We start from the raw sequence: 24,142 nt of genomic DNA on the forward strand, positions 1-24,142 counted from the left end.
GGGGTAGATTCCTTAATCCCCTGTACTCATTTAGCCCATCCCCCCTCCCAGAACCCCTCCAGTAACCCTGTTTGTTCTCCATATTTAAGAGTCTTTTATGTTTCATCCTCCTCCCAGTTTTTTTTAATTTTTTTTTTAATGTTTATTTATTTTTGAGACAGAGAGACAGAGCATGAACAGGGGAGGGGCAGAGAGAGAGGGAGACACAGAATCTGAAACAGGCTCCAGGCTCTGAGCTGTCAGCACAGAGCCCGACACGGGGCTCGAACTCACTGACCGTGAGATCATGACCTGAGCCGAAGTCGGAGGCTTAACCGACCAAGCCACCCAGGCGCCCCTCCTCCTCCCAGTTTTTATATTATTTTTGCTTCCCTTCCCTTGTGTTCATCTATTCTGTGTCTTAAAATCCTCATATGAGTGAAGTCATATGATATTTGTCTTTCTCTGACTAGTTTCACTTAGCATAGTACCCTCTAGTTCCATCCACGTAGTTGCAAATAACAAGATTTCATTCTTTTTGGTTGTCAAGTAATACTCCATTGTGCATATATATGTGTGTGTGTGTGTGTGTGTGTGTATATATATATATATATATATATATATATATACCACATCTTCTTTATCCATTCATCCATTGATGGACATAAGGGTTCTTTCCATACTTTGGATATTGTTGATAATGCTGCTATAAACATTGGGGTGCATGTGTCCCTTTGAAACAGCACACCTGGAATCCCTTGGATAAATACCTAGTAGTGCAATTGCTGTGTTCATAGGGTAGTTCTATTTTTAATTTTTTGAGGAACCTCCATACTGTTTTCCAGAGTGGCTGCACCAGCTTGCATTCCTTCCAACAATGCACAAGAGATCCTCTTTCTTCGCATCTTCGCCAACATCTGTTGTTCCCTGAGTTGTTAATGTTAGCCTTTCTGACAGGTGTGAGGTGGTATCTCATTGTGGTTTTGACTTGTATTTCCCTAACGATGAGTGATGTTGACCATTTTTTCATGTGTCAGTTGGCCATCTGGTTTTCTTCTTTGGAGAAGTGCCTATTCATGTCTTTTACCCATTTCTTCACTGGATTATTTGTTTTTTTGGGTGTCGAGTTTGATAATTCTTTATAGATTTTGTATACTAACCCTTTATCTGATATGTCATTTGCAAATATATTCTCCCATTCCATTGGTTGCCTTTTAGTTTTGCTGATTGTTTCCTTCACTGTGCATAAGCTTTTTATTTTGATGAGGTCCCAATAGTTCATTTTTGCTTTGTTTCCTTTGCCTCTGGAGATGTGTTGAGTAAGAAGTTGCTACGGCCAAGATCAAAGAGGTTTTGCCTGCTTTCTCCTCAAGGATTCTGATAGCTTCCTGTCTTACCTTGAGGTCTTTCATCCATTTTGAGTTTATATTTGTGTATGGGGTAAGAAAGTGGTCCAGAATCATTTTTCTGCATGTCACTGTCCAGTTTTCCCAGCACCATTTGCTGAAGAGACTGTCTTTACTCCATTGGATATTCTTTCCTGCTTTGTCAAAGATTAGTTGGCCATACGTTTGTGGGTCCATTTCTGCATTCTCTATTCTGTTCCATTGATCTGAGTGTCTATTTTTGTTCAATAGGAACATTCTTAATAGAGAGGTAATATTTGGATGCATAGAACTAAACAGAGATACATTCCAAATTGTCTGTAGATAAAGATGAAAACATTTGGCCAAAGTTTGTATGTTGACTCTGGAAAATAGTGGTCAAAATGTAGATTTTGGACATACTTTGTTTTCTGATGTTTACAGCTTAGCAGTTGATGTATTTTATAAATGAACATTTACTTTTTATTATTTAGTTCTCTCATAGAGGTAGGGGCTTAAAGTTTTCTTCCCTTAGCAGTAAGAGCAAGCCCATTAGGTATGAATTTTGGCCAAACTGCATTACATCTTAATGCTTTACTTTGTCCTTTACTTATTAAAAGTATTTGCTGTAGGCAAGGAACTCACAGAGTTGGGGTGGGAGGAAATAAAAAAATGAATAATATCCTATTGATTATCAAATTTAGCAAAATACTCATGTTTAGTAGCATTATATGGCATGTTTGAAAACCTTACATATCATTATTCTGTATGTATCATTTTCCAACCTGCTTTTTCCACTAATCTTTGTATTTTAATTTCTGTGGCTCAGGAAACTGGGATTGACTTAGGTTGTTTTAACTCAGCATCTCTTTTGAGGTAGCTATCAGCTGGGACAGCAGTTACCTCAAAGCTCTACTGGTGCTGGAGGACTGGATGCCAAGCTCACATTTTTATTGACAGTTCCTTGTTGGCTTTTGGCAGGCGGCCTCAGTTCTTTGCCACATGGTCATTTCCATAGTGCTCCTTCTGACATGGCTTTTTGCTTCCCCCAGAGTAATGAGAGAGAGACAGAGACAGAGACAGAAATATAGTCTCTTTGGAGTGAAAACGTTTTGAGAGAGGAAAAAGAAAAATTTGAACTTAAAGCAACTTAGAAAAGAAAAAACAGTTGAGAGGATTTAACTGATTCAGGATTTTAGATACTCACAAACTTAAGATGATCCCAGAAATATTTAGAAACTCTGCTAGAGAAATTCGTATTCCAGATAAATATGTATTTCATTATATGCATATATATGAAAGATTCATACCAGTATTAACAGGTTTGTTTTCATTCTTAAATATAGTTGCTTTGCTTAAAAATAAAAGGTCATATTAGAATCAGCTATTTCAAAGAAAATCACAGTCTAAAATGGAGTCCTAGTTAAGATCACAAAATATGCTATCATATTTTAAAGCCTTCATGCTAGTAGTATGAGTTTTGTGCTAGAAAGTAAATCTGGACACTTGGTGAGTTTAGGGTTTTGTTTTTTTGGCCACCCATAGTGGGAGTGGGACCAGATTTTTTAGAGAAGTTAAATGAAAATGAAAATATTTTTCCGTGAAGATAATCAAGGAAAAAATACTGGACTGGCAGACTCCTCCTTTTCAGTTGCTTTTAGATTAAATGAACTGTGATTCCCTCCTTCCTTTTCATAGGTTAGATTATTTCTTAAAATTAAATTACTGTATATGCCATTCAGTACTTGACTCTCCCCATATAACTGTTAACTTAAAATATTTGCTTCTGCTTCTTGAGTCTACCTTTGTTACCATAGAAACAGAAGTGGACTAGGGAAATTGGCAAAGCAGCCATCAACTGAAATTAATGAGGAGTCTAATTCTTTACCTGTAGTTGTGTTTAATTTACAACTCCTGTTTTAAAGATATGCAGTGTAAGGTCGGTTGACTAGGAGGAAAAATAACCTGTAACTTAACTCTCATTTGCTTCAGACTTGTTCATTTGCCTAAAAAGCTATTGAGAAAGAGCCTTTCTAACAGCTTGGAAAAGAGCTTTTCATTCTTGTGAATGGTTAGACTACTATCTATTCTGTGCTGCTGTATCTTTAGATGTTTATAATGTGCTTTTCATTCATAGGTATTACAATAACACATGTTTTCTAGGGAATGAGATTTGATATTATGTGATATAAGCCTACTGTGGTCAATATATTTTCACACATACTATTTAAGTGAACCCTGAAAAATACAGATCTTAAATTCTGAGAAGGTATTGAAAATATTATTAGACGTAGTTAAGACTGTTACTTATGTCAAGAAATAAATGTTTTAAAATAAGCTTTTATTTTAATTTAATTTTTTAATGTTTACTTATTTTTGAGAGAGAGAGAGAGCATGAGAGGCAGAGGGGCAGAGAGAGGAGACACAGAATCTAAAGTAGGCTCCAGGCTCTGAGCTGTCGGCACAGAGCCCCACGTGGGGCTTAAACTCACGAGCCGTGAGATCATGACCTGAGCCGAAGTCTGATGCTTAACTGACTGAACCACATAGGTCCCCCTAAAATCAACTTTTAAAATGTAAAATGTTGGGGTGCCTGGGTGGCTCAGTTGAGCGTCTGACCCTTTTTTCTTTTAGAAGGTAAGCGATTTATTTATATTTTTTAAATGTTTATTAATTTTGAGAGAGAGAGAGAGAGCATGTGAGTGAGCAGTGGAGGGGCAGAGAGAATCCTAAGCAGGGATTAACTTAACTGATTGAGCCACCCAGGCACCCCGAGCAACTCAGCTCAGGTCATGATCTCATGGTTCGTGGGATGGAGCCCTGAGTTGGGCTCTATGCTGTGAGCTTGGGATTCTTTCTCTCTCCTTCTCTCTCTGTCCTTCCCCTGCTTGCACACTCACGCTGTTTCTCTCTCTCCCTCTCAGAAGAAATAAACATTTAAAAAAATAGTAAGACTTGAATATCAGAATTACTCCTTGATCCATTGGCTACAGAATGGATATTATATTAGCAAGCATGACAGCAGCATGAGAGTTCTGTAGTAACCAGGTGCATGGTCAATGAGCAGTAATACTTTGAAAGGAATCTTTTTTTTGAGCAATAGTTCTCAACAGTGGGCTTAATTCAGTACACAATGTTTTAAACAGATGTGCTATCATCCAGGCTTTATTGTTTCATTTATAGAGCATAGGCAGAGTAGATGTAGCATAATTCTTAAGGGCCTAGGAGTTTGGGAATGGCAAATCAGTATTGGCTTCAACTTCAAGTCACCAGCTGTGTTAGTCCCTAACAAGAGTCAATCTGCCCTTTCAAGGTTTGAAGCCAGATATTGACTTCTCCTCTCTAGCTGTGAAAGTCCTAGATGACATCTTCCAATTGAAGGCTATTTGTCTACATTGAAAAAATATGTTGTTTAGTGTAGGCATCTTCTTTAATTCTCTTAGCTAGATCTTCTGGTAACTTGCTGCAGCTTCTGCATCAGCACTTGCTGCTTCACCTGATGTTTTTATGTTATGAAGATGGCTTCTTTCCTTAAATCTCATGAGCCAACCTCTGCTAGCTTCCAGCATTTCTTCTGCGACCTCCTCTCCTCTCTCAGTCTTCATACAATTGAAGAGTTAGTGCCTTGCACTGGATTAGGCTCTGGCTTAAAGGGATTTTATGACTGGTTTGATCTTCTGTCCAAATCACTAAAACTTTCTCCATATCAGCAATAATGTGGTTTCACTTCTTATCATTCATATGTTCTTTAGAGTAGCAGTTTTAATTTCCTTCAAGAACTTTTCCTCTACATTTACAACTTGGCTGTTTGGCACAAGAGCCCTAATTTTCGGCCTGCCTCAGCTTTCAACATGCCTTCATCATTAAGTGTAATCATTTTTGCTTTCAATTTAAAGTAGGAGACATTCCTTTCCCTTTAACACTTAGACGCCATTGTAAGGTTATTAATGGTCTAATTTCTATATTGTTGTGTCTTGGGGAATAGGCCCAAGTTGAGAGAAGGAGACAGGAGATCTGTCCATCAGTGTCCATAAATGTCCAACAATTATAATCATAACATCAAAGATCACTGATCACAGATCACTATAACAAATATTATGATAATGAAAAAGTTTGAAATAGGGTATTTACAGTGGGGCGTGGGCTGGGATCTTCCATTTGGGTCATCCTTTGTGCCCACACGTGTGTATGGCCCCGATGTTGCCTCTGCTGTACTGAGTGCCTCATGATTTGGGCTCCCTAGCATTCCCAGCTTTTTGGGGGGGGGGGGCTCTGTGACCAGCCCAGCCCCTCTGCCTTGGCCTCTGCTGCAGCCATGCCTGGCCTTGTATGGGGCACTTTAGGCCCCCTCACCTGCAGATGGGCTGGATCAGCAGGGCCTCCTGAGCTCTCGAGGGCCCTGTGGCTGCAGCTGCCGCATGCTGCACAACCAGGAAGACAAAGCTTTTGTTGCATCCGTGGATGATGAAATTAAGGAGGAAAAAGATACAGAAGCATTAAGTCCCTCCCCAAGATGTCTGGAGGTTAGGAGCTGGAAGTGAATGGGACAGAAGTCAAATTAATGTGGAAAGTTGCTGAAGAAAAGATCACTGTCACTTTCAACATTAACAATAGCATCCTGCCAACATCTGATGGGGAGGAGGATCCTTCCCTGAGGGAGAAGGTTGAAGAACAGGAACCTGAATTGTCCACTCCTAATTTCATGGTTGAAGTTATAAAGAATGCTGGTAAGAAGGCCCTATTCCTGGACTGTCACTATCCAGAAGATGAGGTTGGGCAAGAAGAGGAGGACGACAGCGACATTTTCTCCATCAGTGAGGTGAGCTTTCAGTCCATTGGCGAATCTGCATGGAAGAACACAAATTACACACTCAACACCAATTCCTTGGGCTGGGCCTTATATAACTACCTGATGGATTTCGTGGCAGCCGGAGGGGTGGATAACACTTTTGCAGGTGAGTTGGTGGAGCTCAGCACTGCCTGGGGAGCACCAGAAATACATTGCTTTTCTCAAAGGTCTCAGAAGTTTTGCCAAGAGCCAGTAGAATAGACAAGATGTTGAACATCTTAGATTTATAGTAGGCTTTGGCCAGGAAACAAATCTACTCTGAAGTCAGACACACACGTATTCTGAGATGGTTTTCATCTCATTCATTATCACTGAAAAAATTCGAACTTAAACAGTCTTGTAAATAATTACAGTAGAGGATGATAAATGCATCAGAAGAATTAGATTTAATGTAAAGAGGTAGCTCTGAAGAAGGTAACTGTGAGATGGGTAATATTTTAGGGAGAAAGTCACCATATTCTACTCTGAAGGCAAGGACTGCATTTTATCATCTAAAAGTTACATATTTATAACACATAGCCCTGGACCTTAAAATTGGTAATATAGTTGGGGTGCCTGGGTGGCTCAGTTGGTTGAGCATCTGACTTTGGCTCTGGTCATGTTCTCACAGTCTGTGGGTTTGAGCCCTGTGCCGGGGCTGTGCTGACAGCTCAGAGCCTGGAGCCCGCTTCGGATTCTGTGCTCTCTCTGCTCCTCTCCCACACATGTTCTGTCTGTCTGTCTGTCTGTCTCTCAAAAATGAATAAGCATTAAAACAATACTGGTAATATAGTCATAGTCAATAAATATTAGTGATTAAACAAGGTGAAATCTTAGATTTTTGAAGAATTAATTGAAATATGTTCACATGGGCAAAATGGGAAAGCACAGTGCTAGCAAATAATATTGGAAGATCAGGCTAGCAAGTGATGAAGAATCTTGCAGGTGATGGGACATTATTAGTGAGGGTTTTTTTTTTTTTTTTTTTCGTTAAGTTTTTAGAAAGGAGGAGAGGGACATGATTAGATTTAGTCAGGTTTAGGCTTTAGAAAAGGATCTCTACTGGCATTGTGGAAGATGTAATTGAGGGAAAAGAGAGAGGGAAGTTATCTTTTCTTAGTAATGAATTTCAACACGTAAAACCTTGTAGGATCAAAATTTAACTGAACATCTAAATTCAAGCTTTTACACATTAACTTATATTATTTAGTTTTAGAGTTTATATTATCCCAGTCTAAATATATTTTATGTTGAATAGTTTTAATTTTTCAATATATTTTTAGTTATCCTTATGATACGTTTTAATATTCAACATGACCAATTCATATATACTAGTGGTATTTGGATACATATCAGGGAGAATAGTTAGTGAACTTGCTTAATTTTTTTTTTTTTTTTAGTAGGAAATTTATAAGCCTGAAGTTGATGAACTTGTTCAACTGGAGATTAGTTAACACCTTTAAGGTAGCTTAATAATAAGCTTAGCAGCAATTTGCCAAAAAAAATTCTGAATTGTATGTAGAATTAGGTGATTTGATTACTTCCATTCAGCAGATTTGTATATAGTCCAGCACCTTCCACACACAAAAAAAACAAAACAAAATGAAGGCAGATATTTTCAAGGTTTAAGTAATACTTTTAGTCTTGATCTTTACAAATCGTTTTTTGCCGTAGCAGATGTAAACTTCTAATCATGCTATAATTACCACAAACTCTAGATCATCAATAAATTAACAATTGGCAGTGGGTTTTCAAGTTTAATATGATATTTTAATAATAAGGCTGTAATTGTGAAATAAGTATAGTATCCTAAAAATAATAACCTGCATCTTTACCACACATAAAATCATTTATTAAATACATTTAAATTCTGAGTATTAAATCTGCTTTACTCATACTTAATTGAGAAGTTTGTGAGTGAACAACATAAGGGTGACTTTTGCTAAAAATACAGAATGAGTAGGCATGCAAGGGAAAAAGTCATTTATTTAGGCCAAGGTTTTGAAAAGACAATTATTTTTTTTTAAGTTTTTTTATTTTTTTAAGTAATCTCTATACCCTATGTGGGACTCAAACTCACAACTCCAAGATCAAGAGTCACATGCTCTTCAGACTGAGCCAGCCAGGTACCCTTAAAAAGATTAATCTTAAGCAAGCATTCAGGTAGCAAGCAGGTCACAAGTGGTAAGATTTCTGATGAGAGATGAGGAAAACTAAAAGAAGTCTTATTGCTTCCATTAAGCACAGGGACAAAGTCTAGTTCATTTAATGCGGACATCACTTGTACTACAGTTACAAAACTAATACATAGGAAATACCTAATTGATTTTTTTAGATGATTCTGAGTATTAGGAAAAAAGACAGAGTCTTATTGAAGGAGGAAGGGAAAGTATGTTAACCATTTTATCTGGAATATTTCTAATATGGATACTTAAATTTTAAAAAATGATTTCTAATTATTTGCTGAATTTACAGTAACAGAAACTTCTTATCCAATGCAAGTTGGAGGTGATAGCTATTCATTTAATCAAAACAGTCAAAATGGGAAATTATTAAAAAAATATATATATATACATATATAATAAACATTTATTTTTTTTGAAATTTTGTTTTAATGTTTATTAGTAAGAGACAGAGTGAGCACAAGTGGGGCAGCAGCAGAGAGAGAGGGAGACACAGAATTGAAGCCTGCTCCAGGCTCTGAGCTGTCGGCACAGAGCCCGATGTGGGGCTCAAACTCACGGACTGTGAGGCCATAACCTGAGCTGAAGTCGGATGCTTAACGGACTGAGCCACCCAGGTGCTCCGAAACATTTAGTTTTTTAATGTGAGCTGTTAATAACTCAAACTTTCACATTCATTTGTGATTTAAAAAAAATTTTTTTTAATGTTTTTATTTATTTTTGAGACAGAGACAGAGCATGATCAGGGAAGGGGCAGAGAGAGAGAGAGAGAGAGACAGACAGACAGACAGACAGAATACTAAGCAGGCTCCAGGCCCTGAGCTGTCAGCACAGAGCCTGACATGGAGCTCGAACTCATAGACCATGAGATCATGACCCTGCTGACTGAGCCACCCAGGCGCCCCACTTGTGATTTTTTTTTTTTTTTTAAATCTGTCTGTTGGGTGGGAGGAGAGGGAGTAAATTTGTACTTTTTATTTAAGGATTGATTCCCTAAGTGGAAATCATTGTGTCTTTCCTGAACCCACACTTCCAAAATAAAAGTTTATTATCAGATTCTTTAAAGTAGAAAGAACCTAGATACTTTTTTTAAATTTTATTTTAGTTAACATAGAGTGCAATATTGGTTTCAGGGGTAGAATTCAGTGATTCATCACTTACATTTAACACCCAGTGCTCATCACAATACCCATTACCCATCTAGCCCATCTCCCACCCACCTACCTCACTCTATCAACCCTCAGTTTGTTCTCTTTTATTTTTTGTGGTTTGTTTCCCTCTCTCCTCTTTTTCTTCCCTCCTCCCATATGTCCATTTGTTTTGTTTCTCAAATTCCCCATAGGAGTGAAATCATATGGTCTTTGGCTTTCTCTGATTTATTTTACTTAACATAATGTTGTTATGAATGGCAAGATTTCATTCTTTATGATCACTGAGTAATATTCCATTGTATTTGTATACCATCTCTTTATTCATCAGTTGATGGATATTTGGGCTCTCTCCATAGTTCGGCTACTGTTGGTAATGCTGCTGTAAACATTGGGGTGCATGTACCCCTTTGTATCTGTATTTTTTGTGTTCTTTGGGTAAATACCTAAAAGTGCAATTGCTGGATTGTAGGGTAGGTCTATTTTTAGTTTTTTGAGGAAACTCCATACTGTTCCCTAGAGTGGCTGCACCAAGAACTTACATTCTTACAAAGCTTTCTGGGTGCACAGTCCCTATATACATTTATGATGTTTTCTGTCAGTATATATGCTTATCTTACCTTGTCTAATTAACAGTAACTTTAAAAAAACAAATATTTTTATCAAGTTTTTCAGAAGCATTCAATTTTCAGGGAAATAGCCTTTTTTTGCACTCATTTCATTGTTTTATGTTGTAATTAATGAAATAACATAAATACAGTATCAAATATTACTAGCCTAATACAATTCAGAACAAACAAGATTTCCTAGGTATGCAAATCAAATAGTGGGAGCAAAAATACGGCCAACTAGAAAGAGAAAGAAATAGTTGCCAGTAAGATTTTTGCTTTTGCAAAGCTTGTTTGTTCCATGTACCTAGTATTTATTACCCAATCCATCATCAAATCAAATAATCTTTGAGACGTATCTCAAAGAGATCTGCCCAGAGGTAGGTACACTTGCCTTTCTGCTCCCCCATAATCCCTCTTGTTTTCGTATAGTTGCTTCATATTACTCACATGTCTCCCTCTTGAATCATCATGTTTCCCCTTCTTGGATTATTACTACAACATACTAGGGAAAAAAGATACTTCTTTTCATTTCTTTCATTATTAACATAAATTCTCTGCTTGTCACTCAGCTCTCTTGAATTTGCTACCTATAATGCTCTCCTGCCATTCTTCCTTATTCTGGCCTTAGTCATGCTTTTGCTTCACATCAGCTCCACAAAACTGTTATTGCCAGTGTTCATGATGACTTCTGTGACTTCAGTCAGTTCTCAGTTCTCACTTTTTAACAAGACTTGTAGGATTTAACAAAGTTTGTCACTCTATCCTCCTTTAAATGTTCTTTTTCTTTTGCCTTCCACAATTTTCTTATTTGGTTTTTCCTCCTAGTTTTCTGTTTTCCCTTTCTTTGCTGGTTTCTCTTCATCTCTCCACCCATGCCCCAGGCCTCACTCCTTGCACAACTTCTGTTCTTTCACTGTAATCACTTTCTTGGTGAAATAATTCAATCCTTGGATTTAGATAGCATTGAAATGCTAATGACTCCCAAAGTTGCTTATTCCATTTTTTGAGGGGAGTTTTCCTATTGAAATATAATTGATGTATAATGTTATATTAGTTTAATGATACTTATGTATGATGTGAAATAATTACCCCGTTAAGTCTGGTTAACATCTATCACCGTACATAGTTACAAAATGTTTTTTCTTGTGATAAAAACTTTTAAGATATATTCCCCTAACAACTTACAAATATGCAATATAATTTACTATCTATAGTCACCACGCTGTATTACATCTCATGACTTATTTATTTTGTAACTGCAAGTTTGCAACTTTTGACTTCCTTACCCATGTCACCTATTCCCCTCCTGCCACTGGCAACCATCAATCTGTTCTATCAGCTTGTGGGGTTATTTGTTTGTTTTTAAGATTCTACATGTAAGTGAGATGATACCATATTTGTCTTTCTCTGACTTATTTCACTTAGCATAATGCCCTTGAGGTCCATCCACTTTGTCACAAATGGCAGTATTTCTGTTTTATGGTGGAGTAATATTTCATTGTACATACGAACATTTTCCTTGTCCATTCATCCATCGGTACATACTTTGGTTGCTTCTTGACTATTGTAAGTAATGCTGCTGTGAACATGGGGGTGCGTATATCTTTTTGAGTTAGTATTTTTTACTGTCTTCTAATGAATACCCAGAACTGGAATTGCTAGACCACATGGTAGCTCAATTTTTCATTCTTTGAGGAAGCTCCATACTGGTTTCCATAGTGGCTGCACCAATTTACTTTTTTTTTTTTTTGTAAAGTTTATTTATTTATTTTGAGAGAGACAGCACTTCGAGCAGGGAAGGGGCAGAGAAAGAGGGAGAATGTTAAGCAGGCTCCCTGCTATCAGCACCAGTCCCACACAGGGCTCAAACTCACAAAACCCTGAGGTCATGACCTGAGCTGAAATCAAGAGCCAGACTGTAACAAGGCCACCCAGGCGCCTTGCACCAATTTAAATTGTTAACCAACAGTACACGAGGGTTCCATTTTCTGTTCATCCTTGTCAATACTTGTTATTTCTTGGATTTTTTGGATAATAGCCATTTTTTAAAATTTTGTTTTTTTTTTTGAAGGAGAGAGAGACAAAGCATGAGTCGGGGAGGGGCAGGGAGAGAGGGAGACACAGAATCCAAAGCAAGCTCCAGGCTCTGAGTTGGAAGCACAGAGCCCGAGGACGCGGGGCTCTAACCCGTGAACTGTGAGATCATGACCTGAGCCAAAGTTGGAGGCTTAACAGACTGAGCCACCCAGGCGCTGCTCTTTTTTTTTTTTTTTAATGTTTGTTTATTTTTGAGAGAGAGAGAGAGAGACAGAGACAGAGACCCAGTGTGAGTGGGGGAGGGGCAGAGAGAGAGGGAAACAGAATCCAAAGCAGGTGCCAGGCTCTGAGCTGTCAGCACAGAGCCTGACGTAGGTAGGGCTTGAATTCAGGGACCACGAGATCATGACCAGAGCCAAAGTCGGCCACTTAACCAACTGAGCCACCTGGATGCCCCTTGATAATGGCCATTCTAACAGATGTGTGGTGTACTTCATTTTGGTTTTGATTTGCATCATTCTGATGATCCTTGATGTTGAGACTCCTGTTGGCTATCTGCATATCTTTTTGAAAAAAATACTCAGATCCTCTGCCCATTTTTTAATTAGATTTTTTTTTTTTCTTTGCTATTGAGTTGTAGTGCTTCCTATATTTTGGATGTTAACTTCTTACCAGATATATGATTTGTAAATATTTTCTCCCACGCAGTAGGTTGCCTTTTCATTTTTTTTAAAGTTTATTTATTTATTTTGAGAGAGAGTGTGGATGGGGGAGGGGCAGAGAGAGAGGGAGAGAGAGGGTCCCAAGCAGTCTCCGCTCTGTCAGCATGGACGAACTGCGAGATCACAGCCTGAGCTGAAACCAAGAGCCAAAGGCTCAACTGACTGAGCCACCCAGGTGCCCCCTCTTTTTTTTTTTTTAATGATGGTTTCCTTTTCTGTATAGAAGCTTATTAGTTTGATTTAGTTCTATGTGTTTACTTTTGCACCTGTTGCCTTTGATTTTGGTGTCAAATCTAAAAAATGATTGCTAAAGTCAATCTCAAGGAGCTTACCACCTTTGTTTTCTTCTAACACTTTTGTGGTTTTAGGTCTTATGTTCAAGTCTTTAATCCATTTTGAGGTGATTTTTGTATATGTTGTAAGATAATGATCCAATTACTTTCTTTTGCATGTAGCCATCCAGTTTTCCCCATACCATTTTTTGAAGAGATTGTCCTTTCCCCATTGTATATTCTTGCCTCCTTTGTCATAAATTAGTTGGCCATATATGCATGAATTTATTTCTGGGCTTTCTATTCTGTACCATTGATCTGTGTGTCTTGGTTTGTTTTTATGTCAATATTCTACTGTTTTGATTTCTATAGTTTTGTAATACAGTTTGAAACCAGGAAGTGTGATGCCTCCAGCTTTGTTCTTCTTTCTCAAGATTGTTTGGGCTATTTGGAGTCTTTTGTAGTTCCATATGTATTTTAGGATCTGTTTGTTCCATTTCTGTGAAAAATGCTGTGGGAATTTAAATAGGGATTTCATTGAACTGCAGGTTGCTTTAAGTAGCATAGAACATTTTAACAATATTAATTCCTCCAATCCACAATTATGGAATATTTCTTCCATTTATTTGTTTTTTTTAAAAAATTTTTTTTTTCCAACGTTTATTTATTTTTGGGACAGAGAGAGACAGAGCATGAATGGGGGAGGGGCAGAGAGAGAGGGAGACACAGAATCGGAAACAGGCTCCAGGCTCCGAGCCATCAGCCCAGAGCCTGACGCGGGGCTCGAACTCCCGGACCGCGAGATCGTGACCTGGCTGAAGTCGGACGCTTAACCGACTGCGCCACCCAGGCGCCCCTCTTCCATTTATTTGTGTCTTCTTCAGTGTCTTACAGTTTTTAGTGTACGGGTCTTTCACCTCTTTGGCTAAATTCCTTGGCTTTTTTTTTTTCTCTTTTATGTAGTTGTAAATGGGATTCTTTTCTTAATTTCTTTTTGTGATAGTTTGTTATTTGTGAATAGAAATTCAACAGCTTTTGTATATTGACTTTGAATCCTGCAACTTTACTAAATTTATTTATTACTTCTAGTAGTTTTTTGGTGCAGTCTTTAGTGTTTTCTATTTTTTTTTTTTTAATTTTTTTTTTTTCAACGTTTATTTATTTTTGGGACAGAGAGAGACAGAGCATGAACGGGGGAGGGGCAGAGAGAGAGGGAGACACAGAATCGAAAACAGGCTCCAGGCTCTGAGCCATCAGCCCAGAGCCCGACGCGGGGCTCGAACTCACAGACCGCAAGATCGTGACCTGGCTGAAGTCGGACGCTTAACCGACTGCGCCACCCAGGCGCCCCTAGTGTTTTCTATTTATAATATCTTGTCATCAGCAAATAGAGACAGGTTTACTTTTCCATTTCCAATTTGGATGCCTATTATTTCTTTTTCTTGCCTAATTGCTCTGGCTAGAGTTTTCAAACTATGTTGAATAGAAGTGAGGAGAATGGGCATACTTGTCTCTCTTTTGCCTTGTTTCTGATCTTAGAGGAAAAAGTTTTAGCTTTCACCATTGAGAATGATGTTTGCTGTGGGATTGTCAGATATGGCCTTTATTATGTTGAGGTACATTCCCTTTATACCCATTTTGTTGAGATTTTTTTAATCAAAAATGGATGTTGAATTTTGTCAAATGCTTTTTCTATATCTATTAAGAGAATCATGATTTGTATCCTTCATTGTATTAATGTGGTGTATTATGTGATTGATATGTGAATATTGCAGCATCCATGTATCCCAGGGATACATCCCACTTGATCATGGTGTATGATCCTTTTAATATTTTGTTTATTTTGGTTTGTTATTTTTTTTAAGTTTATTTGCTTATTTATTTTTATTAATTTTATTTATTTTTTTAAATTTACATCCAAATTAGTTAGCATATAGTGCAACAATGCTTTCAGGAGTAGATTCCTTAGTGCCCCTTACCCATTTAGCCCATCCCCCCCCTCCCACAACCCCTCCTGTAACCCTCTGTTTGTTCTCCATATTTATGAGTCTCTTCTGTTTTGTTCCCCTCCCTGTTTTTATATTATTTTTGTTTCCTTTCCCTTATGTTCATCTGTTTTGTCTCTTAAAGTCCTCATATGAGTGAAGTCCTAGGATTTTTGTCTTTCTCTAACTAATTTCACTTAGCATAATACCCTTCAGTTCCATCCACGTAGTTGCAAATGGCAAGATTTCGTTCTTTTTGATTGCTAAGTAATACTCCCTTTGTGTGTGTGTGTGTGGGGGGGGTGTGTACACCACACCTTCTTATCCATTCATCCATTGATGGACATTTGGGCTCTTTCCATACTTCGGCTTTTGTTGATAGTGCTGCTATAAACATTGGGGTGCATATGCCCCTTCAAAACAACACACCTGTATCCCTTGGATAAATAGCTAGTAGTGCAATTGCTGGGTTGATTTTGGTTTGTTATTGTGTTGAGGATTTTTGCATCTCTGTTCGTCAGATATATTGGCCTATAATTTTCGTTTCTTCTAGTGTCCTTGTTTGATTTTGTTATCAGGGTGATGCTGGCCTCATAAGATGAATTTGGGAGTGTTTCCTCCTCCTCTTCTATTTTTTTGGAAGAGTTTAAGAAGGTCATTTTCTTTTTTCTTAATGGAATAAATTTATAAACCTGGAGTTTTTTCCCCCCTAAACTGAAACTCTCATACCAACTGCTTTTTTGGCACTTATGCCTACATGTTTATGAGGCATCTCAAACTTAAGATTCTCAGTGTTAAAGTTGGAGGACTGACATTACCCAACTTTAATACGTATAATAAACCTACAGTAATCAAGGCAGTATGGTATTGGCACAAGAATAGACAGATCAGTGGAACAGATTGGAAAACCCAGGAATAGATCTACATCAGCATAAGCAATTGATGTTTGACAAAGCAAGGCAATAATAAAATGATGCAAAGATAGTCTTTTCAGAAAATGGTGCTGTAATAACTGGACATCCACATGCAAAAATGAATCTAGACACTGACTTTACATCCTTTACAAAAATTAACCTAAAATGAATTACGTACCTAAAAATTAGAAGGCAGAACTGGGGCACCTGAGTGGCTCAGTCAGTTAAGCATCTGACTCTTGATTTCTACTCAGGTCATGATCTCATAGGTTTGTGGGTTCATGCCCTACATCAGGTTCTGTATTGTCAGTGCAAAGCCTGCTTGGTATTCTTTCTCTCTTTCTCTCTTTCTCTCTTTCTCTCTTTCTCTCTCTCTCTCTCTCTCTCTCTCTTTTTCTCTGCCCCTCCTTGGTCTCTCTCTCAAAGAAATAAACTTATAAGAAAAAAGAAAAGAAATGAGTTTGAATCCCAGTTCGGCCTCTGCACTGATGGCACAGACCCTGCTTGGGATTTTCCTCTTCCCTCTCTCTCTCTCTCTCTGCCCCTTCCTGGCTTGCTCTCTCTCTCTCAAAATAAATAAATAAATAAATAAATAAATAAATAAATAAATAAATATAAAAACAAAAAACAAAACAAAATAAAAAACCTCAACAATAAGAAAACAACCTAATTTTATTTTATTTTTTTTCAAATGTTTATTTTTGAGAGAGAGAGTATGCTAGCAGGGCACAGAGAGAGGGAGACAGAGAATCCAAAGCAGGCTTTGTGCGATTAGCACAGAGCCTGATGCAGGGCTCAAACTCACAAATCATGATACTGTGACCTGAGCCAATGTCAGACACTTAACCAACTGAGCCACACAGGTGCCCCTAAACAACCTAATTTTAAAAGAGCCCAAAGATCTTGAAGCTCACCAAAGAAATCATGGTGGCAAATAAACACATTAAAATGCCTACATCATATGTCATCAGGGAAATGCAATCTGAATCAACAATGATATACTACTACACACCTATTAAATTGTCCAAAATCTAAACACAGACAACATCAAATTATGGAGAGAATTTGAAGCAACAGAAACTCTCATTGATTGCTGGTGGGAATGCAAAATGGTATAGCCACTTTGGAATACAGTTTCACAGTTTCTTACAAAATTAACCATATTCTTACCATACATTTTAGCAATCACTCTCCTTGGCCTTTACCCAAATTTGTTGAAAACTTATGTCCACAAAAAAGCCTGAAGTTTCGTTCATGATTGCCAAAACCTGAAAGCAATGCAGATGTCCTTTAGCAGGTGAATGGATAAATAAACTGTGGTACATCCAGAAATGGACTGTTATTCAGTATTACAAAGAAGTGAGTTATCAAGCAATGGAAAGATATATATGGAACCTTAATTGCTTATTACTGAGTGAAAGAAGCCAATCTGAAGAGGCTGCAGACTGTATGATTCCAAATATATGACATTTTGGAAGAGGCAAAGCTGGAGATAGTAAAAAGATCAGTGTTTGCTAGAGGTTAGGAGAATGGGAGGAATGAATTAGGTGCAGCACAAAAGGTTTTTAAGGCAATGAAACTACTCTGTATGATGTTATATTGGTAGACACATGTCATTATATATTTGTCCAAACCCGTACGATGTATATACCAAGAGCAATCCCTAATGTAAACTGGACTTTGCGTGTTCTTAGGTTATAACAAATGTACCACTTTGACTGAGTATGTTGATAATAGGTATGCATGTTTGGGGCCAAGGAAATCTCTGTACCAACCCATGAGTTCTGCTGCGAACCTAAAACTGCTCTAAAAAATAAAATCTGTAAAAGCAACTAACCAATCAACGAACCCATACATATAACCAGAGTTTTTGCAGTGGCCTACAAGGCCCAACCTGATCTTCCTTACAGGGCCTCATGTCACTTCTTACTACATATACTCTGTATAGTATACTCTGGGCCTAACTACATTAGCCCCCTTGGTACTTCTTGTATAGGTAATAGGTAAAACATTTGCGTTTATGGAGCTTCTGGGTGGCTCAGTCAGTTAAGTGTCTGCCTCATGGTTTTGGCTCAGGTCACAATCTCACAGTTTTGTGAGTTCGAGCCCTGTGTCAGGCTCTGTGCTGCCAGTGTAGAGCCTAGTTGGGGTTCTCTCTCTCTCCCTCTCTCTCTTCCCCTCCCCCACCTGCATTGTCTATTTCTCTCAAAATAAATAAATAAACTTAAAAAAAAAAGAAAAACATTTGCATTTGCTATTCCTTCATATAACCATATGGGTTGTTCTCAGCTCTTTCAAACAATTGCTTCAAAGTATTCTTCCACATGATTCTTTTCTTTAACACCCTAACCCACATTGCAAACTCTCCACCCTGCATTCCCTATCCCTTTTTTGCTGTATTTTTTCCTTTGGCACTTAAGGCTTTCAGATATTTTTATTGTAGTTTTCTTTCCTGAAGAAACCAGAATTATTTTTGTTTTTCTTTCTACCAAAAAATAGCATCTAGACAGCATTTGGCATATGGTGTGCCCTGAATATGTTTTGTGTGTGTGTGGGGGGGGGGGAATACATGAATCTCATTGTACGATTACTATTGATTTACTCGTCTTTATTCCACTTGACAAAGCTTCCTGAGAGGCCAGTGCTGCAATTTCTGTGTCTATTTCTTCAGTGTTTAGCACACATTGTTGTATTACATATGTTCAGTTATTAAAAGAATATACTTCTCACTTTACACAGGTATAATCATAACAGAATACACATTGGATTTTTTTCTTTATGTTATAGGTACATTTTTGGTTGTTATGTGTTCTGCATAATTATATACATTATTTTGTTAACTTTCAAAACTAGTATGAAATCATGCAGGCAAGTCATAAAATAGATAACACTGAAAAATTTTATTGGGTTGATACTCATTATTACAAGCATTTAAGTTTTCTAACTTGTATTTTTAAAGGCAAGGTCTCAGTGAATATCCTAGTAAATCTTTAATTCAGTGACCTAGAGATACATCATGTTATAAAAAAAGGCATGAAGTTTAATATTTACAAAAGAGCCAATATATCTCCGTTTTGAAAAGATCCACTTTAAATAGTGTGAACTACTCTAGTGCATATATATTTTTTTCTTGGCTACTTGTTTTATTTTAGAAAGGTATGTTTGTACTGGAAAAAGTTAAATCTGTGAAATGTATTCCCCTTCACCCTGCCAATTGCCATTTCCAGAATCACTCTTAAAAACTTTGCTGTGTGGGGTGGTGCCTGGGTGGCTCAGTTGGTTGAGCACCCAACTCTTGATTTTGACTCTGGTCATGGTCCCACAGTTGTGGGATTGAGCCCTGCAGCATGGAGCCTGTTTGGGATTCTCTCTCTCTCTCTCTCTCTCTCTCTCTCTCTCTCTCTCTCTCTCCCCCCCTCCCTCCCTCCCCCTCTGCGCTTATGTGCTTTCTTTCTCTGTCCTCCACTCCTGTGCTCTCTCTTTCTCTCTCTAAAAAAATAAAAACAAAAAAGTTTGCTGTGTATTCTTTCAGAACTTTTTGTATGCATGTGACTACATATATACAAGAACTAAAAAATCTAGCATATATATGTATTATTCTGTAGTTTATCTTTTTAATCTTGTGTCACAGAAATCTATATCAGTATATAGAATGTCTTCTTTATAAAGATCACACTATGCTGTATAATTAATTATTCCTCTATTGACAGACATTTAGTTTGTCTCTAATTATGAGAAATGGTGGTTATACAAAGTTACATACTTTCTTTTCTGTAGTACGGTGCATTATGATTCTTCAGAGAGGTAAGTGGTGTGCAGAATTTCCTGAACTTACTTCATCAATAGAACCTTTAGTTTCATGGAGCATGCAATTCTTTCAAAGAGCCTGTCATATCACTGATGCTCCATTAAATATATTTGGAGCTCTCGTCAATCTTCTCATTTTACTTATAATGAAATTGAGACTGAGTAAATGGAAAATTGGAACCATACCCTCAGTTTCTTGACTGTTGTTCCGTGTTGCTCCTGATGCTTTAAATTTAATCATCATTTAGTACTTTTTCCTGAATTCAAATAGGAAAGTTAAGCACTAGAATTTTTTGTAAGGGAAAAAATAGTTTTCATGTATTGATACTAGGAAAAGTTAACATTTGTATGTCCTTAGGTTTTTCTTTATATCAGCATGGGATATCTCAGTAGATAATTAGTGACAAGTGAAGACAGGTTAGATTTCGATCAGTTTGATACAGGTTTTCTTAAATAACTTAAAGGCCTCTGACATAAATGGACTAGTTCCTTTCTCATGTTTGAATAATTCTTTCAATTACTTGAAAAGTAAGAGTCACTTGAAAAGCAGTGTTAAGTTTGGTTGTGCCTAGCAAATTTCTTAGCTCTTTCTTTTGCCTTTCTCTTCCTCATTCAGGTTCCTAGTTTTATTTCTTGTAGTATATAAGAAGACTGTAGTCATAATGTTGGATATGTTTTATGATAGAGATACTGTTGAATCTTTTTGCCATAATTGGTCTGTCTTACTTTTCCTTTCCTTGAGTTGTCAAATTCCTCTAATCTTAGGGTACATTCAGAGTATGTTTTCTTTTCCTTATGTAATAATGTTTGTTCGGATCAGTTCTTTCGTGCGGTGAAAACAATCATTGGAGGAGGAATTTATATTCCTCTTTCAGTAATTGTTTATAAAATTATTTGAATAATGAAAATAGATTTTTTTCTGATTATAAAGGTAATGAATACTCATATAGAAAGTTTAAGTAATACATGAAGAATTTATGTAAGGTAGTTAAGTCACTTAAAATCCTATCTGGAGGTAAGCACTTTAACACTATAATATTGAACTTTCTTCTCTATAAGAATACATAACACATTTATAAATATAAGGTCATACTCTGTTGGCTTGTAATTTTCTCTTTTACTCAAGAAAGTATGTTGTGGAGCACTTTGCTTCTTACCAATATAGAGAATATAAATCACTTCTTAATGACTACAAAGTCACTTTATGGATATACCCAAATTGCATTAATGCTCATTAATAGACATTTATTTATTTATTTATTAATATGAAATTTATTGTCAAATTGGTTTCCATACAATACCCAGTGCTCATCCCAACAGGTGTGCCCTCCTCAGTGCCCATCACCCATTTCCCCCTCCCTCCTACCCCCCATCAACCCTCAGTTTATTCTCACTTTTTAAGAGTCTCTTATGGTTTGCCTTCTTCCCTCTCTGTAACTTTTTTTTCCCCTCCTCCTCCCCCATGTTTCTCAGGATCCACATAAGAGTGAAAACATATGGTATCTGTCTTTCTCTGTATGACTTATTTCACTTAGCATAACACTCTCCAATTCCATCCACATTGCTACAAAAGGCCATATGTCATTCTTTCTCATTGCCAAGTAGTATTCCATTGTATATATAAACCACATCTTCCTTATCCATTCATCAGTTGATGGACATTTAGGCTCTTTCCATAATTTGGCTATTGTTGAAAGTGCTGCTATAAACATTGGGGTACATGTGCCCCTGTGCATCAGTACTCCTGTATCCCTTGGATAAATTCCTAGCAGTGCTATTGCTGGGTCATAGGGTAGATCTATTTTTATTTTTTTGAGGAGCCTCCATACTGTTTTCCAGAGTGGCTGCACCAGTTTGCATTCCCACCAACAGTGCGAGAGGGTTCCCATTTCTCCACATCCTCTCCAGCATCTATAGTCTCCTGATTTGTTTATTTTAGCCACTCTGACTGGAATGAGGTGATATCTCAGTGTGGTTTTGATTTGTATTTCCCTGATGAGGATGACGTTGAGCATCCTTTCATGTGCCTGTTGGCCATCTGGATGTCTTCTTTAGAGAAGTGTCTTCATTAATAGATATTTTGAATGGCTTCAAAATTTTCCAAATTATGAGGAGTTCCCTCTTAAACATTTTGTAGATTTGGCTTTATGCTCTTGTGGTTATTTTTATAGTGTAATTCCTAAAAGAGAAATGGCTGGATCAGAATTTTGGTTATTGTTACGAAACTACTTTCCAAACAATGGTAACAATTTATACTCTCTCTAAAATTGTATGAGAGCATACTTGCTGCTACACCTTCAAAAAAAAACAAAGCAAAATACTTTTTGTGGGGGTGTCTGGGTGGCTTAGTCAGTTAAAGTGTCTGACTTTGGCTCAGGTCATGATCTCATGGGTTTGTGGGTTCAAGTTCCACATTGGGCTCTGTGCTGACAGCTCAGAGCCTGGAGCCTGCTTCATATTCTGTGTCTCTCTCTCTTTCTGCCCCTCCCCAACTCATGCTCTGTCTCTCTCTCAAAAATAAATAAACATTAAAAAAAATTAAAAACCAAACAAAAAGCTTTTTTTTTTTTTTACCCTTTGATGATCTGGTTGGTCCATAATGATGACTCAAGATTGTTCAAATTTGTATGTCTTTGATTATTAGTCAGATTTAATATATTTGCATGTAATGGACACTTTTTTTTTTATAAGTGAACTCTACACCCAATGTTGGGCTTGAACTCACGACTCAGAGATCAAGTGTCCCCTGCTCTACTGACTGAGCCAGCCAGGTGCCTCTTAAAATGGCCGCTTTTATTTTTTCTGTATATTATCTGTTAGCATCTTTTACTTATATTTGTATTATACTATTAGGACTTGGCATATATTTATTTCATCCTCACAAGAATTCTTTGAGGTAGGTTCTATATCTGTTCTGTTTCACACTTGAGGAAACTGAGATGTGGTTAAATAACTTGCCCAAGATGACAGAGCTAGTGTATGGTAAATGCAGGATTCAAATCCATATTTTCTGTACTCTCAGTAAGGTCAGCCAGATTTACTTGAGATTCTGAATATATTTCATGATTATAATTTAATTTATGAATTGGTAATAATTTGAAGCTATTTGTTTTTCAGGAATTTAGTAAGCTTCTAGATCTTAAAGGAAAAATATTTTGCTAATGTTTGTAAGTTTTGGTCCTAGCATTTTAGGCTGCCATTTGTAGATTTAGCTTAGTGTCCTCCTAACTTTATATGGTCTAAAAACAATTCCTATGAATGAAGGAAGATGTAGAGATTATTTTCCTAGATCTGGATGTATTTTTGAAGCTTTTGTATGTAAAATACATATTACATATCCATATTATAATATTTTTTTTCTTTTGAAATTTTGATACCTTAAGTATATACTGGTTCACTATAAGGGTTTCATAATCATCTTTTTATACTTTTTGTAGATTTGGATCTACTGTCCCAATTTCTATTCTGTTAACATGGTTTTGAGTCTTAGAATTTTAGAAGTGAAGGATCTTGAGTCTGCATTCCTCATTATACAGATTAGGAACCTTAGACATAGATTTGTAAATTAATTAGTGGCAAATGCTGTGGTTCAGCCCTAAGCAGCAATTTTATTTATCTCATTTGGGGCTTTTGGGTCCTTGCTTCTTTTTGGCTGAAGACTTATTAAGCATTACCAAGTTAATTAATACTTCGTTCTATTTGTATTCTTTTTTAAAGTTTTTATTTATTTTGAGAGTGACAGAAACACCACAAGTTGGGGAGGAGCAGAGAGAGAGAGAGAGAGAGAGAGAGAGAGAGAGAGAGAGAATGAATTCCAAGCAGGCTGTGCACTTACAAGGAGCTTGATCCTACCATTTGTGAAATCATGACCTGAGCTGAAACCAAGAGTTGGACACAACCAACTGAGCCACCCAGGTGCCCCATATGTACCTTTATATTATTATTTTTTTTAATTTTAGAACATGAGTGGGGGAGAGGGGCAGAGGAAGAGAGAGAGAGAGAGAGAGAGAGAGAGAGAGAGAGAATTTTAGGCAGGCTCCACACTCAGCATAGAGCTGGACACGGGCTCGATCCCACAATCCTGGGATTATGACTTGAGCCAGAATCAAGAGTTGGACATTCAACCAACTGAGCCACCCAGGGACCCCTATTTACCTTTATATTCTTAACACATAACTTCGTGCCTAGAATATGAAAAGCACTTGGTAAAATGCCTATTGAATTGAGTTTTTTATTTTTGAGAGAAAGGTGAGGGGAAAAGGGAAGAGGGGCAGAGGGAGAGAGATTCTTTT

The 24,142-nt window shown here is 37.2% G+C and overlaps 1 protein-coding gene and 1 pseudogene across 16 annotated transcripts in view; both read left to right on the forward strand.

Moving 5' to 3' along the window:
- BAZ2B (bromodomain adjacent to zinc finger domain 2B) overlaps positions 1-24,142 on the forward strand; it is a 328,851-nt gene that overhangs the window by 23,736 nt on the left and 280,973 nt on the right. The gene's annotated exons all lie outside the window — the stretch shown is intronic.
- Positions 5,592-6,388, forward strand: LOC124514869 (complement component 1 Q subcomponent-binding protein, mitochondrial-like; annotated as a pseudogene).

This window comes from Lynx rufus, unplaced genomic scaffold, assembly GCF_022079265.1.
Source record: "Lynx rufus isolate CCGP_SWC_20201006 ecotype Redwood Valley unplaced genomic scaffold, mLynRuf1.p SCAF_2, whole genome shotgun sequence".
Lineage (NCBI taxonomy): Eukaryota > Metazoa > Chordata > Mammalia > Carnivora > Felidae > Lynx > Lynx rufus.